The sequence below is a fragment of the Castor canadensis genome, chromosome 7 (genome assembly GCF_047511655.1).
Source record: "Castor canadensis chromosome 7, mCasCan1.hap1v2, whole genome shotgun sequence".
Classification (NCBI taxonomy): domain Eukaryota; kingdom Metazoa; phylum Chordata; class Mammalia; order Rodentia; family Castoridae; genus Castor; species Castor canadensis.
In genome coordinates, this window is record NC_133392.1 from 130,990,292 (window position 1) to 131,003,472 (window position 13,181).

General features: G+C 38.6%; 1 protein-coding gene across 4 annotated transcripts in view; it reads left to right on the forward strand.

The window, feature by feature from the left end:
- Foxj3 (forkhead box J3) overlaps positions 1-13,181 on the forward strand; it is a 128,058-nt gene that overhangs the window by 56,461 nt on the left and 58,416 nt on the right. The window lies entirely within an intron of this gene.

The window sequence follows — 13,181 nt, forward strand, 5'->3', positions numbered from 1 at the left end:
TTCAATTTTCTCTGTGGGGGAACTATTCTAAGTGCTTTATATCATTGTCTCCTTAAGTGTCATGGAAGCTTTACTAGGTGAATTCTATTGTCCAAATTTTAAAGATAAGAAATCTGAGGCATACATAGATTAGTAACTTTCCAGGATTTCTCAGCTAGAGAATAGTACAGTTGAGATTTGGTCCCAGGCTTGGTAGATTTGGAGATTTCATTGCTCTTGTTCTTATCTGGTACATGGGGCCTATAATTTTGCAAAAGCTACAAAAATACTTGTTGAATTTAACTTGCTAAGAGAAGCTCTCTGTTTACAGTCTGACTTGCTGGAAGTATACTTTGAATAAAAGTCCAGTCTTAACGCAATGTTTCAGTGGAGGAAATATATAATAAAATTTGACACATGGATCAAAGCATCAGTCTAAGTAGATAGTAGTGATTTATATAAACTATGTTTTTTATTTTATCACTGAGCATCGTAGGTGCCTTTTGTCAAGATTTAGATGAGGGAGATTGGAGGTTTTGATACATCTGTTTGGCATTGGATAAATATGGTGACTGGAGAGTAGAAATGGCCAAAATTTGAATAAGAAATCTCAGGAGGGATTGGTGGGTCTCTATCCAATTGTTGGAAACATAGATGTTTAAGGTTACCAAACAGGTGACATAAATGAGTAAAGTAAAAAAGCTGCCAAACTGAAGAATGTACCTCTAATGTAAAAGGAATAGCTGTGTTCTAGTTGCTTGTTGCCTTTTAGGGCACATGGTAGGTAGACATTTCAGTTTGCCTCCCCAAGAAAAGTGAGAAGTCTGGATTTTTGTGCAGAATTTTCTAATTTATAGCTGTTACCAATTTCATGTTTTTTAATTACTCTGCAATACAAACATATCTGTTCTTTGTGTTCAGCCTATGGACCACTAATTTGGAATCTCTGGTCTAGATCATATCTTCTTCCTTTCAGCTAATTTTATGGTCTTTCACTCATAAATTTGGAAAGGATTTATTTCCTGTCTACCTTTGTGAAGCACTGGCTAGGCTTTGTTTTTTTTTTTTTTTCTTTGTGGAATAGATTTTATTTATTTATTTATTTATTTTCCCATTTTTCTTTTATTATTCATATGTGCATACAAGGCTTGGGTCATTTCTCCCCCCTGCCCCCACCCCCTCCCTTACCACCCACTCCGCCCCCTCCCTCCCCCCCCCCAAATACCCAGCAGAAACTATTTTGCCCTTATTTCTAATTTTGTTGTAGAGAGAGTATAAGCAATATTAGGAAGGAACAAGGGTTTTTGCTGGTTGAGATAAGGATAGCTATACAGGGCATTGACTCACATTGATTTCCTGTGCGTGGGTGTTACCTTCTAGGTTAATTCTTTTTGATCTCACCTTTTCTCTAGTACCTGTTCCCCTTTTCCTACTGGCCTCAGTTGCTTTAAGGTATCTGCTTTAGTTTCTCTGCGTTAAGGGTAACAAATGCTAGCTAGTTTTTTAGGTGTCTTACCTATCCTCACCCCTCCCTTGTGTGCTCTCGCTTTTATCATGTGCTCATAGTCCAATCCCCTTGTTGTGTTTGCCCTTGATCTAATGTCCACATATGAGGGAGAACATACGATTTTTGGTCTTTTGGGCCAGGCTAACCTCACTCAGAATGATGTTCTCCAATTCCATCCATTTACCAGCGAATGATAACATTTCGTTCTTCTTCATGGCTGCATAAAATTCCATTGTGTATAGATACCACATTTTCTTAATCCATTTGTCAGTGCTGGGGCATCTTGGCTGTTTCCATAACTTGGCTATTGTGAATAGTGCCTCAATAAACATGGATGTGCAGGTGCCGCTGGAGTAACAGTCTTTTGGGTATATCCCCAAGAGTGGTATTGCTGGATCAAATGGTAGATCAATGTCTAGCTTTTTAAGTAGCCTCCAAATTTTTTTCCAGAGTGGTTGTACTAGTTTACATTCCCACCAACAGTGTAAGAGGGTTCCTTTTTCCCCGCATCCTTGCCAACACCTGTTGGTGGTGGTGTTGCTGATGATGGCTATTCTAACAGGGGTGAGGTGGAATCTTAACGTGGTTTTAATTTGCATTTCCTTTATTGCTAGAGATGGTGAGCATTTTTCCATGTGTTTTCTGGCCATTTGAATTTCTTCTTTTGAGAAAATTCTGTTTAGTTCACGTGCCCATTTCTTTATTGGTTCATTAGTTTTGGGAGAATTTAGTTTTTTAAGTTCCCTATATATTCTGGTTATCAGTCCTTTGTCTGATGTATAGTTGGCAAATATTTTCTCCCACTCTGTGGGTGTTCTCTTCAGTTTAGAGACCATTTCTTTTGATGAACAGAAGCTTTTTAGCTTTATGAGGTCCCATTTATTTATGCTATCTCTTAGTTGCTGTGCTGCTGGGGTTTCATTGAGAAAGTTCTTACCTATACCTACTAACTCCAGAGTATTTCCTACTTTTTCTTGTATCAACTTAAGAGTTTGGGGTCTGATATTCAGATCCTTGATCCATTTTGAGTTAATGTTGGTATAGGGTGATATACATGGATCTAGTTTCAGTTTTTTGCAGACTGCTAACCAGTTTTCCCAGCAGTTTTTGTTGAAGAGGCTGCTATTTCTCCATCGTATATTTTTAGCTCCTTTGTCAAAGATAAGTTGCTTATAGTTGTGTGGCTTCATATCTGGATCCTCTATTCTGTTCCACTGGTCTTCATGTCTGTTTTTGTGCCAGTACCATGCTGTTTTTATTGTTATTGCTTTGTAATATAGTTTGAAGTCAGGTATTGTGATACCTCCTGCATAGTTCTTTTGACTGAGTATTGCCTTGGCTATTCGTGGCCTCTTGTGTTTCCATATAAATTTCACAGTAGATTTTTCAATCTCTTTAATGAATGTCATTGGAATTTTGATGGGAATTGCATTAAACATGTAGATTACTTTGGGGAGTATCGACATTTTTACTATGTTGATTCTACCAATCCATGAGCATGGGAGATCTCTCCACTTTCTATAGTCTTCCTCAATCTCTTTCTTCAGAAGTGTATAGTTTTCCTTGTAGAGGTCTTTCACATCTTTTGTTAGGTTTACACCTAGGTATTTGATTTTGTTTGAGGCTATTGTAAATGGAATTGTTTTCATACATTCTTTTTCCGTTTGCTCATTGTTAGTGTATAGAAATGCTAATGATTTTTCTATGTTGATTTTATATCCTACCTTGCTATAGCTATTGATGATGTCTAGAAGCTTCTGAGTAGAGTTTTTTGGGTCTTTAAGGTATAGGATCATGTCGTCTGCAAATAGGGATATTTTGACAGTTTCTTTACTATTTGTATTCCTTTTATTCCTTCTTCTTGCCTAATTGCTCTGGCTAGGAATTCCAGTACTATGTTGAATAGGAGTGGAGATAGTGGGCATCCTTGTCTGGTTCCTGATTTTAGAGGGAATGGTTTTAATTTTTCTCCGTTAAGTATAATGCTGGCTGTAGGTTTGTCATATATAGCTTTTATAATGTTGAGGAACTTTCCTTCTATTCCTAGTTTTCTTAGAGCTTTTATCATGAAATGATGTTGGATCTTATCAAAGGCTTTTTCTGCATCTATTGAGATGATCAAGTGGTTTTTGTCTTTGCTTCTGTTAATGTGGTTTATTACGTTTATTGATTTTCGTATGTTGAACCACCCCTGCATCCCTGGGATGAAGCCTACTTGGTCGTGGTGAATAATCTTTTTGATGTGTTGCTGAATTCGGTTTGCCATTATTTTGTTGAGGATTTTTGCATCAATGTTCATTAAGGAGATTGGCCTATAGTTCTCCTTTTTGGAGGTGTCTTTGCCTGGTTTTGGGATAAGTGTAATACTGGCTTCATAAAATGTGTTTTGCAGTTTTCCTTCCCTTTCTATTTCGTGGAACAGTTTAAGGAGGGTTGGTATCAGTTCTTCTTTAAAGGTCTGATAGAATTCAGCAGAGAATCCATCAGGTCCTGGACTTTTCTTTTTGGGGAGACTCTTGATTGCTGCTTCAATTTCATTTTGTGTTATGGGTCTATTCAGGTGATTAATTTCCTCTTGGTTCAGTTTTGGATGATCATATGTATCTAGAAATCTGTCCATTTCTTTTAGATTTTCAAATTTATTTGAATATAGGTTCTCAAAGTAGTCTCTGATGATTTCCTGGACTTCCATGGTGTTTGTTGTTATCTCCCCTTTTGCATTCCTAATTCTACTAATTTGGGTTTTTTCTCTCCTCATTTTAGTCAGGTTTGCCAGGGGTCTATCCTTTCCTTAGATTTGTTAAGCACACTCCTATATAATCTGCAGCTTACCGTTTCTATTTCAGGTATGGAGGAAGTAGATTATGGGAAATAGAAGGTCATTTAGAACTCCTGACGTTAGCTTGCATTGATTGAAGAAAGGGTAGGAGAAAGATCTTAAAGCATGTTGTCACCTTTCGAGAAATGCAGTCAGCTATAGTCACCCAGAGGAACAGTGTTGCTGTGGTAACTAAAAAGGATCAAATAGAATTTTAATACTTGGTTAAAACTCTTATTTCAGATGGGGTGTGGTGGTGCAGGCCTTTAATCCCATCTATGCAGGGGGCAGAGCTCTGGGCAAAAAGTTAGCAGGACCCCATCTCAACCAGTATGTTGGACAAGGTGACATGTACTTCTGATCCCAGCTAAGTGATAGAGCACCTGCTTACCAAGCATGAGGCCCTGAGTTCAAACTCCTATACTGCCAAAACAATAATAAGTACTTTCATTTTGTGTTAGGGTATTGAAGGGATTACATATTAAAATAACTCTTTGGAGCTGGGCACGGTGGTGTGCCCTTGCTCCTGGGAAGATTTAGGTTCCAGTCCATCCTAGGCAAAAAGTTCGTGAGAACCCATCACAATGGGAAAAAATTGGGCATGATCGCTCTAACCTGTCATCCTAGTGATTGCAGGAAGTGTGAAATAGGATCAAGGTCCTGAGCAAAAAGACACCCTGAGCTACAAAGACTGGAGGTGTAGCTCAAGCTATATAGTCCCTGCTTAGCAATTGCAAAGTCCTGGGTTCAAACATCAGTACTGCCAAAACAAACAAACAAAACCAACCAAACAAAAAACTCTTTGAATATTCCATAATCGAGTGATGTTTGTAATCTAGCTAGGGGAAAAGGAATTAAAAATTTTGTGCTATTCACATTTTTGAGGAGAAATAACCTTTACATTGTTGGGATTTAGGATAATATTTAAAAAGGAAAAATGTACGGGGAAAAAAGAAATAATTCCTAATTCTTTTCTTTACTGTATGTAAAGAAATTTAGGATAAACTAGAAATGTAATAAATTATCTTTAGGAGGAAATGCAAATTAAAACCACATTAAGATTCCACCTCACCCCTGTTAGAATAGCCATCATTAGCAACACCACCACCAACAGGTGTTAGTGAGGATGCGGGGAAAAAGGAACCCTCTTACACTGTTGGTGGGAATGTAAACTAGTACAACCACTCTGGAAAAAAATTTGGAGGCTACTTAAAAAGCTGGACATTGATCTACAATTTGATCCAGTAATACCACTCTTGGGGATATACGCAAAAGACTGTGACACAGGTTACTCCAGAGGCACCTGCACACCCATGTTTATTGCGGCACTATTCACAATAGCCAAGTTATGGAAACAGCCAAGATGCCCCAGCACTGACGAATGGATTAAGAAAATGTGGTATCTATACACAATGGAATTTTATGCAGCCATGAAGAAGAACGAAATGTTATCATTTGCTGGTAAATGGATGGAATTGGAGAACATCATTCTGAGTGAGGTTAGCCTGGCCCGAAAGACCAAAAATCGTATGTTCTCCCTCATATGTGGACATTAGATCAAGGGCAAACACAACAAGGGGATTGGACTTTGATCACATGATAAAAGCAAGAGCACACAAGGGAGGGGTGAGGATAGGTAAGACACCTAAAACATTAGCTAGCATTTGTTACCCTTAACGCAGAGAAACTAAAGCAGATACCTTAAAAGCAACTGAGGCCAGTAGGAAAAGGAGACCAGGAACTAAAGAAAAGGTGAGATCAAAAAGAATTAACCCAGAAGGTAACACACACGCGCAGGAAATCAATGTGAGTCAATGCCCTGTATAGCTATCCTTATCTCAACCAGCAAAAACCCTTGTTCCTTCCTATTATTGCTTATACTCTCTCTACAACAAAATTAGAAATAAGGGCAAAATAGTTTCTGCTAGGTATTGATGAGGTGGGGGGGAGAGGGAGGGGGTGGAGTGGGTGGTAAGGGAGTGGGTGGGGGCAGGGGGGAGAAATGACCCAAGCCTTGTATGCACATATGAATAATAAAATAAAATAAAAAAAATTAAATTATCTTTAGGGGATGGATGGAACTGAGGTGGAAGGAATATAGAAAAGAATGATTTTAGTTATGACTTTTGTAAGTTTTGACTTTTGAACCATGTAAGGTTTCGTTTTATTTTTGTTTTTGCTTTTGAGATAGGGTCTCACTGTATAGCCCAGGCTGGTCTTGTCCTCATGATTCTCATGCCCTCAGCCTGTGTGCCAGGATTACAGGCATGCTTCACCGCCACTGGCTTTAAATGGTTTACATACATATATTTTTTAAATCAGAAGAGATGAAAGAAAGATAAGTGAATATAAGCACTTATCTTATGAAATTAATAACATAATCAGAAAAAAATTAATTGAAGAAACTTTGACCAGGGCACTCTGACTGTACACTTTCAGGGAATAAATTCTAAGGTCAAAAAAAGTTTCAGAGCATCGTGAAGTTTACTTAGATTTATGTTTGGTAGTACTGTTTCACTACAGAGGCATTCTCTATCTCCATTAAACCTCCAAAAAAGAGGTTAGGAGGGGAGAAGTTAGGAAGTTGTCAGCAATTCTGAAGCTTTCATGTGCCTGCTAGGGTAGGACAGTTGAGAATATACATTGATTTGGGAAGATGGGGGTGATGGCAGGATACTCACAGTGGGAGAACAGTGATACATGTAGTAGTTGATTGGATTGGTGGTGCCAGTTTAAACTCAAGTTTAAAATAAAAATCCGTTACAATGCTTTTAAAATTTAGATTCCTGGATCACTGTCCCAGAGATTGTGAATTAATTACTTTAGGTGGGGCCTAGGGATCTGCATTAAATACATCTTAAGTCTTTGCAGAAGTTACTTTTGGTGGTGGGATTTTCAGTGTCAAGCAGTGTGCCTTGATTAGTTATTTAACCTGAGTTACCATGCCCAGCCAACAATATCTTTAGACTGAGTGGGTAAACTGGAAGATCACATTGAGTATAAAGATTGAGTTGCTTTTGGAGATGTCTAGTTGGTATTTGGAAACACATGTTAGGAATTCAGCAAAAATATCTGTGTTAGAGAGCTAGATTTAAGTGTCACAGATGGTCATTGAAACCATGGCTATAAAGATTTGCTAGGTAACAACTGTAGAAATGAAAAAAGGACATAGGGCAGAAACCTGAAAATTTCCAACATTGGAACTTTTGCAGAGGAGGAAGACCAAGTAGAGGTTTGTTCTTTCCCTGATGTGATTAAGTCCAAACTAAACTCTTTATAATAGTTCTTTTTTCTGATCATCTTGATTTGATTTGTTTTTATCTCCCATCTTGAACTTTTAAGATGAATAGATGAACTCCAGTTTATCTGATAGTTCTTTCTTTTTACTTGTCTTGCATTCTGCTTTTTCTTACTTTTGGTGTTAATGGGGTTTGAAATCAGGGCCTCATGCTTGCTAGGCATACACTTAACCACTTGAGCCACTCCGTCAGCTTGCCTTTTTAGATTTGGACTCAGCATTAGAGTCTATTTTATCTCCAAATTTATTTTAATAAATTCTTTTTAGTGATTGCTCTAGCATTTCCTATAGTTATCTATTGCATTCTGTTCAGACTGCTGTAACAAAAAACCAGACTGGGAAGCAAGATGAAGATGCTGGCAGATTTGGTGACTGAGAGCTATTTAGTAAGAGCCCCTCTTCCCAGTTCATAGATGGCTGTCTTGTTACAATCTCACAATGTGGAAGGGGCAGATGAGCTCCTTCAGATCTCTTTTATAAGCAGTACCTTTCTTGAGAGCAGCCCATATAACTTAATCGCCTCCCAAAGGCCCTCCCTCCAAGTATTACCACATTGGAATTAGGTTTCAACACAAGAATTTTGAGATGACACAAACATTCCATTCATTATGACATCTTTAACTTACTACATTCTACTTCCATATAGTCTTAAGCCATTTCATGTGTAGTGTTAAGAACTTTATAAATTGTATCCTTCCAGTTCCTTTGACCTATCCTTTATGCTATTGTTGTCACACATTTTACTTTTATGTATATTATAAACCCTATAATAAATTATTATATTTTCTTTAGATATCTTTTAAGGGCATTATAAACAAGAAAAAAAAGTCTTTTAAATGCACCTTCAATTTTACAGTTATGTAGCCCAGTCTTGCCTCAAACTTGATTCTCTTCCCTCAGCTTCTTGGGATTACAAGCCTGTGCCACCACATCCAATTTTACCTTCCTTTTTGAGGGATTTTTGCTGTGTTTATATACTCGACATTGGTTTTTCCTTTGAGTTTCTTAAAATATCACAAGATACTACTTGTTTTCTAACTTGCATAATTTTGAAGAAGTCCATTGTAATTCTTATCTTTATTCTGCTATACATAACCTTTTTCTTTTCTTCTTCCTTTTCTGACTGCCTTCAAGATGTTTACAGTATTTTAACTGTAATGCATATAGGGGTAGTGTGGATTTTTTTCTGGGGGTGGGGTGGTGGTGGTATTTGAGATCAAACCCAGGACTTCATGTATTGCAAGGCAAGCACTCTTATAACTGAGCCATACCTCCAGCCTTTGGTTGTGAATTTTTTAATTTATTCTGCTTAGTGTTCTCTGAAATTCTTATATATGTGGATTGATATCTTGTATTATTTTTGGAAGATTCCAGATGACTATTTTTCAAATTTTCCTTCTATCCCATTCTTTTTTCTTTCTGGGACTTTAATTACATGTGTTATCCCACAGGGTTTTGATCTTTAAGTCTTTGTGTGCACTTGCTTATCTTAGTTTGGATAACTTCTGTTGATCTATCTTCAAGTTCCCCAAGCCTTTCTCTACTTGTGTCCAGTTTACAGATGAGCCCACCTGAGGAATTCTTTATCTTTTTTGGAGTAGTGTTGGGGATTGAACCCAGGGTCCTGTGTGTGCTAGAAGCACTCTACTACTGAGCTACACATCCCTAGCTGGGAATTCATTATTGTTTGTGTTTTTTATTTCTGTCATTTACATTGTCTCTTATAGTTTCCACATCGCTATTGACATTCCTTCTTTGTGTCTCTTTGTCTTTCTCTGGTAATACTGGAATTTGAACTCAGGGCCTTGTGCTTGCTAGGCAGGCACTCTGCCACTTGAGCCACATTCCTAGCCCTTTTTGCTTTAGTTATTTTTTGGATAGGGTCTTGTGTTTTTTCCCAGGACTGGCCGCTGATCCTCCCGATCTCTGTGTTCCAAATAGCATGAGCCACTGTGAACAGCCCAGATCCTTTAGTATGTTAATAATAATTATTTTAGTTTTTTTTTCCTGATAGCTCAGATACCCGAGGTGTCTCTCAATGGGGTTTTGTAGATTATTTTACTTCTTGACAGTGGGGTTTTCCTTGCCTTTCTGTATCTTATACTTTTTGACTTGTGTGACAGGTACATGTGTAGAAGAATGGTAGGGATTGAAGTAAATAGTACAGTAAGTGGACAAGTATCTTTTTCTCATGCCATTCATGTAGGGGATTGAGTCAGATTCCTAACTTGTACTTGGATGAGAGGCTTGGGTGCTATAGGATTATTATTATTATCTTTTTTTTTTTTCATTTTTTCCATTCTTTGGATTTTAGTTGTTTCTACCCTTCTTGTTACAGATACTTTTGCTCCTCCTCTATCACTAAGACTGCTTTAATTGCAGTGCTGGAGTTTGAACTCAGGCCTACACCTTGAGCTACTGCACTTGTCCTTTTTTGTGATGTTTTTTTCGAGATAGGGTCCTGTGGAACTATTTGCCCTGGCTGGCTGGCTGGCTGGCTTCAAACCGTGATCCTAATCTCTGCCTCCTGAATAGGTAGGATTATAGCTGTGAGCCACTGGCATCTGACATAGACTGCTTTTTTTTGTTTGTTTGTTTTTGTTACTTAAGTGCTATGTTTTTGGTAGTGATAAGAGTTTCTCTTTGTGTTGGTCCCCCTTATTCTTACCTACACCATTGAACTTGTGGTGGAGCTTTTTCAGTTTGTCTTTCTCTCATTCACATTATCCTTGTATTTGTAGTTATTTTTGCATGGGAGTTTCCTGCCCCTTCCACAACTGTAGCCAGCCTCTGCATGGTATCAGTATAGGATCCTCCAGCACTAGTAGATCTTTACCTGTGTCTTTGGAAAGAGTTTCTTATCCCTTTCCAGAGATAGATGTATTTTGTTTGTTTTTTCTTTCCCCAGAAACCATGAATATTTGCCAGAGACCTTTGGATGAGAAATTTTGCTGTCTGTACCTCAAACTTAAGTGTCCCCCCCCCAACACTTCTAAAAATCTATGGAAGGCTGGTGGGCTTCTTTTACCTCTCTTCCATCCCTCATTATTTTGTTCCCATTAGTAACTTTCTTTCTGCTTATGCCACTAAGGGAGACTGTCCTTGGTCTGTCAGTCTTTGTAATGGAACATGGAGAAGGCTTATGGAGAAGAGTTTGAGCGTGAGTGGGACTTTCCTTACGACTGGGGCCTTTGTTACTCTAAACTGACTCATTAGCCCGTGTTTTGTCTTTAAAATTTAGGTAATTTCTTATTACCTGACTGATGATGGCCAGATCTTTTTCCTGTGTTCTGCCAAAGGCAAGATGGCTTGCATGTCTGGTTTCCCTTGAATACCCTTGTCCTTCTTAGAAGTGTAGCTTTCTTGGTTGCTATGCAACTTGGGGTCTCTGCAGTTCAAAATTAGGTATGATTTCTTTTTAACCTACTGTTTTCTTACTGTTTGAGGGGAAACATCATTCTTTATAGATGCTTATATCTCAAACAGATGTGGGATTCCCATCCATAAGTTTTAAGTTTATACTGTGGTGATAACATAGGCTTGAATTTATTCTGTGTACATCTTTTTTAAAACATTTAATTTTTTTCCAGTTGGAATCGCTTTCTAATATTTAAATACAAAATGTGAGCATTGAGTTTTTTTTAAACATACACATACCCAGGTCTAATAGCCAAAATGTACCCAGGAAATGAGCTCCTACTCTGTCCTTTATAGTCCCCATCATTCCCTTCTGTGGCTGAAGGTGCAGCCAGACTTCCTCTCCAACACAGGGATTCCCTATGGCTGCTTTATACTAAGACTGTAATGTGTTTTGTAAGTTTTATATTTTGTGTCCCTCCCCAGCATCTCTCTTCTTCTTTTTTTTTTTTAAAGTTAATGGATGCTTTCCTCTCATTCACATCAGTTTCTATCCCACATTGGGAGAGTGAGGAGATCTTTAGGTTAGGAGCAATTTATTGAAAGGAGTAGGGTGGCCAGAGCTGGATTAACCATCTGCATGGCTGTATTTTGGTGTCAGAGTGAAGACTACATGGAGGGCATACTTGCAAGTTGGGAGTCTTCTTGAGGCCATGAATCCCCACTGGGTGTAGATAGATCAGTGTGCCAAAGTTGAAAAGAAAAGAATCCAAATAATCAGTTCAAACACAGTTTCAAAGTTCTTCCACCAAGACAGCTCAAATATAGTGGTAACAGTCTAGATCTTTCCAGGAAGTGAAGGCCTGTGTTAGGCCCTAGAAATATCTGCCGCTGCTGCAGTTGCTCCACTTGCAACTTTTCAGTCTCAAAGACAACAGGAAGAACCAGGATCGTAAAGAAAGTGGTCCCAATCCACAAGGCTGCCCTGGAAAATCTATACCTTTTTTGAACCACAGAGAGGGAGAGATCAAAAGTGGCTCTGGGCTGGGTGCTGGTGGCTCATGCGTGGAATCCTAGCTACTCAGGAGGAAGAGATCAGGAGGATTGTGGTTCAAAGCCAGCCTGGGCAAATAGTTCCATGAGACCCTATTTTGAAAAAATCCTTCACAAAAAAGGGCTGGTGGAATGGCTCAAGGTGTAGGCCCTGAGTTCAAGCCCCCAGTACCACAAAAAAAAAAAAAAAAAAAAAGTGGCTCTGGCTGTTCTGGAACATCTCTGTCAGACCTCACAGTCTCTCCAACAGGATCACATCTAGGTCCTTGTACTCTTCCAGCTCCTCCTCAGCCTTCTTGGTGTCACCTTTCGGGAGCTACTCATCAAGAGACAGGCACCCAGTGTTGGCGGCACCAGCTATGGCTCTAAGGGACACCAGAAACAGAACAGAGCAGCTTTTTTTTTTTGGTGGTGCTGGGATTTGAACTTAGGGCCTCACACTGGGCTAGGCAGGTACTCTACCATTTGAGCCATTCCACCAGCCCCCTTTTAAAAATGTTTAAATCCAAGAATTGCCCTTGTGAGAAGGAAGTTTTACTTTAGGCATTTCTCCTTAGACTTTTGGATTTTATGCAGAAAAATAAAGACATGCCAAAAAATGACTCCCACAGGTAACCATTCTAAATAATGGCTAAATACAGTTGAATCCCTTTTTCCCAAATATCTGGTCATTGGGAATGAATAAAATTATTTGGAAGTGGATCATGGAATTTTTAATTGAGAAGAAATGGACTTTTAGATATTTTCTGTAACAGTTGTCCCACTTACTCATGAATAGGTTTTTTTGCGGGGAAGGTTCACAGACTCTCCAGGTCTCCAAAGGCATATTCTTGCCACCCAACTTGGTTATTCTTTCTTGCTGCATGGTGGAGCCCAGATGGTCTTCCTAACCCTCTGTAGCTAGTAGCTTTCCCTGTGACTTTTTTTCTTATAGGTACAGCAAGAGCTAATTAATCTCTATATAATAGGGTGGTGGAATTAAAAATTTTTTTTTCCTTTGCAGCACTAGGGATTAAATCCAGGGCCTTGAGAACACTAGGCAAATGCTCTCCCACTGAACTACAGTTGCAGCCCTTAACATCAGAAAAACAAAACAAAATAAAACTGATTAAAAAATGATGATACATGTCTTATAAATACATGGACCTTACTGGAAAGTAAAAAGAAGA